This window comes from Bufo bufo, chromosome 5 (assembly GCF_905171765.1).
Source record: "Bufo bufo chromosome 5, aBufBuf1.1, whole genome shotgun sequence".
Lineage (NCBI taxonomy): Eukaryota > Metazoa > Chordata > Amphibia > Anura > Bufonidae > Bufo > Bufo bufo.
The window spans coordinates 221,336,371-221,342,658 of record NC_053393.1 but is presented as its reverse complement, the minus strand read 5'-3'; positions in this window follow the sequence as shown (position 1 = coordinate 221,342,658).

Below are 6,288 nucleotides of genomic sequence, written 5' to 3'. Positions count from 1 at the left end.
ATGAGCCTCCCCTATCGCATCCATATAACAGAACAGTGCAGAGCAATGTTCAGGCGATTTTTCCCCAACCACGCTGGCCAAAATCGCAAATGCCTGAAGCCAATTCTGAAAAGTACGTGGGATCAACCTGTACCGCCTCCTTTCCTCATCCTCCTTTTTACTGTCATCTGGCCTTCCACGATCCAAATTAAATTTTTCCAAAGGAAGCAAGGAAAATATTTCTACATATTCATCCCTCCATATCTTCTCCCTGATTTCTTGCTTTAAATGAGACCCCAGTGGCCCTTCAAAGCACACATAAATTTCACCTTTTGCTGCATCCGACAATCGAACGCCATCCCCCACTTCACTTCTACCCCCAGTCCCAGACCCTGGGGCCTGCACACCACCTGTGATCCCGCTATCCCCAACACCCACCGTACCTTGCACTGTCCCCTGCTCTAAGGTCCCGCCTGCCTGCACAGGCGCCCAGACCGACGCCGGAGATGAAGGCGCTACTGACCCCAACCGTGACAACAAAGACAACATCCCTGACAGAACCTCCCGGGCCAAAACATCGGAACCCCCCCCACTATACTGAACAGCACCCCCAGCTGGCATCTGCCCCGTCGTCATCTCACCTGGCCGTCCCCGGACAGATCCTCCGGCAGCCGCCTCTTCCCTCATAGATGTCCGCACCGGCGAGCTCGCTCCACATGGCACGGCCACTTCCAGAATTGCGTCATCCCTTCCGCCTGCCGCGACATCCTCTCCAGACTCCAATTCTCCTTCCTCCAGAAGCGCAGCCTCCCCCTCAGGACGCCAACGTGAGGGGAGGGTAACAGTCCGCACCCCAGCCGGGCGGGCCTCATCCTCTGGCCGCGGTTCTAAAATCCCTCCTGCTCCACTAGTTACCGACTCTGCTGCCATCCGACAGCCAGCCGCCACACCATGCCGCCGTTCTGGGTATAGGGCCCCAACCTCCTCCCTGACGTTCGTCTGGCTGCCATGTCGCTGACCCACCGCACGGGGTCGCGACGCACCTACATCACATCCAGCCGCTGCGCACAGATCCTCTTCACTCTGAAGCTGCCGGCCCGAATTCCTCCGCCGCAGCGCCGGAGACACCAGCTCTTCACTCACAGGTAGGCCCAAGCCAGCAGACAGCCCGGCCGCAACACTTCTTCTCTCCACAGGTGATGTCCTCCTGGCTCGACCCCGACACGGAGCATCTCGCGGGGACGTCGCCGCCTGGGAACGGTCCCTCCCCCGTGCTGAAAGGGAGACAGGTCTAGGGGAAGCCTGACCCTCTCCCGCCGGCCCGCCACGCAATACTGAATTCCTCCCGCTGCGTCTGGGGGTCCGGGTGGCCACGGACACCTCAGACCTCAGCGGAGGGTCCCTGGCGGGGCTTCTAATGCGTCGGCGGACCCGGGGGGTAGCTTCTGGGCTCAAGCGCTCAGGGGGGACAGATCTCCTGGCCCTGACAGCGCGAGCTACAGCAACCGGAGGGGCAGGAGGGAGAAGGGCAGCCTGAATAGATTGCTGCATCAAATCCACCACATGTACCTGCACCGCGTCCCTCACCGCCGCCAGCAACTCGTCCAAGGAGGCCATGTCGACTAAATTCCACGCTGAAAGGCTGCAACTGACCCAAAGCTCCACCTCCCAGTCTTATATCTTCCCGCCGTAAAACCAACTCCTCCCCAGTCCCCACCTAACGCCAACCCAACCCCTAAACATACACCCGGCAATTTAACCCTCTCCTAGCCTGCAGTCTTCCCCCTAAGTCAGCTCGCCCTGCGCTATGGCTGCGCCCCCGCTCCGTTGCTTTTATTCTCACAGTTTACCAATCAGAGCGCTGTATAGAGCTGCGCCTAGGCCATGTGACCAATGAATGTTATGTCACATGGCCTAGGGAAAGCTGAGAGAAAGCTGTGGCGCTACTGCCTTCTCAAACAGATGATCGGCGGGGGTCCCGGGTGTAGTGATGAACGAAGAGCCAATAAAAGTCGCACATTTTTGCGCAGTTTAAGAGATTGCGCAAAAATTTGCGACTTTTTCACTCCATTATTCTGACTTGAGCTAATGATAAATCTGGCCCTTTATCTCTAGACCTCCATACATTTCCATGGGATTAAGTGATTTGCTTGTGTAAAGATTGCTGCTTATCTTATTAAACAATACCACAATGGACCAGTTGACCCAACATCTGATATTAGCATAATTGAATTGGATCAAAAAATAGATGTTCCTATCACCACACAGCCTCCCAGATTCAGCTGATTGTGTTGACTCTTGGTTTCTCCATCTGGGACGCTGGTCTGGGGCTTGTATCCTGAAAGCTTCTTGCCTTAACTATCAGCCTGGCGTCCACCGGCATGCCACGCAGATAGGAAGACTGTTGTAACCGTCTCTGTGTGGTTGGTGATTGAACCTGCTTGGTCGCTGCATCATAAATTTTGGTGATGCTATGGCTGCTGTGTGTTTAATCCATAAAGTCGAGTTCCTATAGAAGCACAGAAAAGCATAGTAAATATGTGGTTGGAAACCAACTGTTTCAGATTGATAGACAAAACCTGCGGGGTAAAATTTCTGCCCATTAACGGCATATCCATATCAAAAATGTCACATCCGAAAAGAGCGGAGCTCGCCTACTAAAGTGAAAGGAGAGAGCAGCCCAACGTCGGCCACTTCCCCCTTTCCTGGCTGTGTGTGACAGGGTCCCTTTCTTGGAAATTTTGGACATTTTACTGCAGATTTTGCTGACATTCCACAGTGGATTTCGGTGCGGATTTACCAAAGATCTAACCCTACGCATTGCAAACGGTGAAATATACAGTGGAAATCTGTAGCATAAATTGAACCAATCAGATTCTATCTTTTATATTGGACAGCCCCTTTGGAAAATGAAATGAGGAATCTGATTGGTTGCTATGGGCAACTAAGCCAGTTCTACTTTACACCAGTTTGATAAATTACCCCCTTAATTCTTCTCTGTACCAATCCTGATTCCTATTCGTTTTGAATGTGTACTCTTTGTGGAAGCTTCCATGCAGATTTTTTTTAGATGAGGTATTGGTCATTTCAAAGACAATGTATAAGAAACTGGTTATACTAAAATCTTGTTAATGTGATAGTTTGGTCGATCGCTACTTATTGGCACCAAAAGAAAAGTCCACTGGAATCTGTGTAAATTCAGATGTAGCAAATGGACTTGAGGGCATGGGTGTGCATATTACACCTCAAATCTGTCATTACACTTCCTAACTTACTATTGTTAGGGCAGCTTTTAAATGCCATAGTGATTAGGGGCCTTTCTAGTGACAAGTATATTGTAGAGTCTCCAGTCAGTCAAGAAAGGGTTAATACTTGGGACCACTCTGGCTGTCTTCACAGTTAAAGTGCATGAGGTAGGTATCAATAATAAGCCCCTGTAGTAACTATGGCAACTGTGCTGCTGATGTCATAGATGCATAGGTCTATGACATAAAGAACCCACAGATGAAGGTTCCATAACAGGAGGACAAACGGCCATTTGCAGAGCAATGCTTGATGTGTCTGGAGACCTGGAGCTTCACCATCTGTAGAGGGAGGAAGGGGACGCCCGCCTAACCAGCCAGATCAAGTCCAAAAAGTTGAGAGGTATGCTGACATGTGAATTAGGCTTAAAGGGGTTGTCTCACTTCAGCAAGTGGCATTTCTTATGTAGAGAAAGTAAATACAAGGCACTTACTAATGTAGTGTGATTCACCATATTACCTCCTTTGCTGGCTAGATTAATTTTTCCATCACATTATACACTGCTAGTTTCCATGGTTACGACCACCCTATAATCCATCAGTGGTGGTGGTCGTGCTCGCACACTATAGGAAAAAGCACTAGCCTATGTTGGGTCTTACGGTACCAACCACCAAATATGTAGGTCAGCACTTTTTCCTATAGTGTGCAAGCACGGCCACCCCTGATGGATTTCAGGGTGGTCATAACCATGGAAAAGAGCAGTGTATAATGTGAAATGTGGAAAAATGAGTCCAGCCAAACGAAGCAATATGGATAATGACAATAAATTAGTAAGTGGTTTGTACTAACTTCCTCTACATAATAAATGCTATTTGCTGAAGTGAGACAACCCCTTTAAGATGACCGTGGTCAGGCCGGGAAATACAAAGAAAAAAGTATACTATTAGACTCTGCCATAGGTGCTATTACACTTCTGCACATGTCTGACCTGGAGGCCTTTGTTAATGGCACTACACAATTTTGTTGCAACGTGCTGACATAGGAACCCCCTTTCGTCTCTTAAACTCCTTAGATGCTACGGTTGCTATTGTTTGCAGCATCCAAGGCATTAAACAGCCAGGCCTGGAGCCTGGTTTTCAGTCAAAACTGGCCTCCCACAGCGACCACACAGGAACAACTTCTGTTATTATGTCAATTGGCTGAAACTACATAGTTCCCATGATGTATTAAAATGTCACAGGGTGAGAAGGGGTTAACAAGTTATGGTAAGGTCTAGTTCACACGAACGTTTTTTTTGCGAGTGTACGGGCCGTTTTTTTGTGTTCCGTATATGGTCCGTATACGGCACCATTCATTTCAATGGCTCCGCATTAAAAACGGAATGTGTTCCGTAAGCATTCCGTTTCCGTATTTCCGTTTTTCAGTTCCTTTCAAAGATAGAACATGTCCTATATTTGGCCACAAATCACGTTCCGTGGCTCCATTCAAGTCAATGGGTCCGCAAAAAAAACGGAACACATACGGAAATGCATCCGTATGTCTTCCGTATCCGTTCCGTTTTTGCTGAACCATCTATTGAAAATGTTATGCCCAGCCCAATTTTTTCTATGTAATTACTGTATACTGTACATGGCATACGGAAAAACAGAACGTAAAAATGGAAAGGAAACGGAAACACAACAGAACTCAAAAACGGAACAACGGATCCGTGAAAAACAGACCGCAAAAAACTATAAAAGCCATACGTTCGTGTGAACTAGGCCTAAGGCTGTATTCACACCTGTGTTGTGTTTTCTGTCATATGAAAAGGTAACCAGTACATTGCTGCCACCTAGTGGAGCTGTGAAATACATTTTAGTTACAAAGGAAAAAACTGCCCCATTTCCACACTGGAGAAATGCATCTACTTTAGCTACTAATTAGTGGAAATGACACAAGGCCATTGAGCCTTTCAGTGCAATCTTTTCAGGGAGCTGATCCCTAACATGGTGAACCGACATGTCTGAATTCTGTTACCGTACAATCCTAAACGCTCTGAGCTCTATAAAACCTCATTCACACCTCAGTGTTCCACGTATGTGCGCTGTACATGTTCTCCACGGACAGCTTACGTCCTCATTCATTTTAATGTGTGTATTCACACATCAGAGTTTTAGCACGGTCCGTGGGTCTGTGTTTTCAGCACGGATAAATGCTCTACTTTGTCCGTGTTTACGGATCCATCATGCCCATTATAGTCTATGTATCTGTGAAAACCACAAATGCGACACGGATCCAACAGGGTTTCAGGGATCATTAGGAAGAGATGCTTTGAAAATTATTTTTCAGCTGTGCAGTGTCAGTGAAACACGGATGACACACGGACAGCAAAATATGCACACACGGACCACACATGGATCCTTCACAGATATCTTCATGGAGGCATCACTGACCTCCTTTTCACAGATTTAAGCACGGATGTGTAAATGAGGCTTAAGGCACACTGTCAGTTTTTCGTGGCCATTTTCCAACCATTTGTGCATCCATTTTTTGTCTGTCTGTCCGTTTTTAATGCCTGTTTTGCATCTGTTATTCACGGCTGTAAAAAATGGCTTTTTTCTTTTAAACAAAGATCCCAACCCCTGCAGTGCCTTCAGTGTACATAATACCCCCCAGCAGTAATAATGTCCCCCATAGTGGCCCCCAGCAGTAATAATATCCCCCATAGTGCCCCCGGCAGAAATAATGTCTCCCATAGTGGCCATTAGCAGTACTAATGTTCCCCGTGGTGGCCCATATTGTTTGCCATAGTGACCCCTGCAGTAATAATGCCCCATAGTGGCTCCCTGCTGTAATGTTTCATTTCAGCAAAAAAAAGAAGAAAAAATATATATACTCACCTCATCCTCTTGCTCCTCTATTGAATAAAAAGGACCTGCCGAAGGACCGGCGCTCAGCGTGATGACGTCATCGCACGCTCCCAGCGCGACAGAACCTCTTTAATCAAAAGAGGATTTACTGTCTCTTTGTGTGCAAGTGGATGAGGTGCGTATCACAAAATATGCAATGGGCGGCCGCGCCACAGGG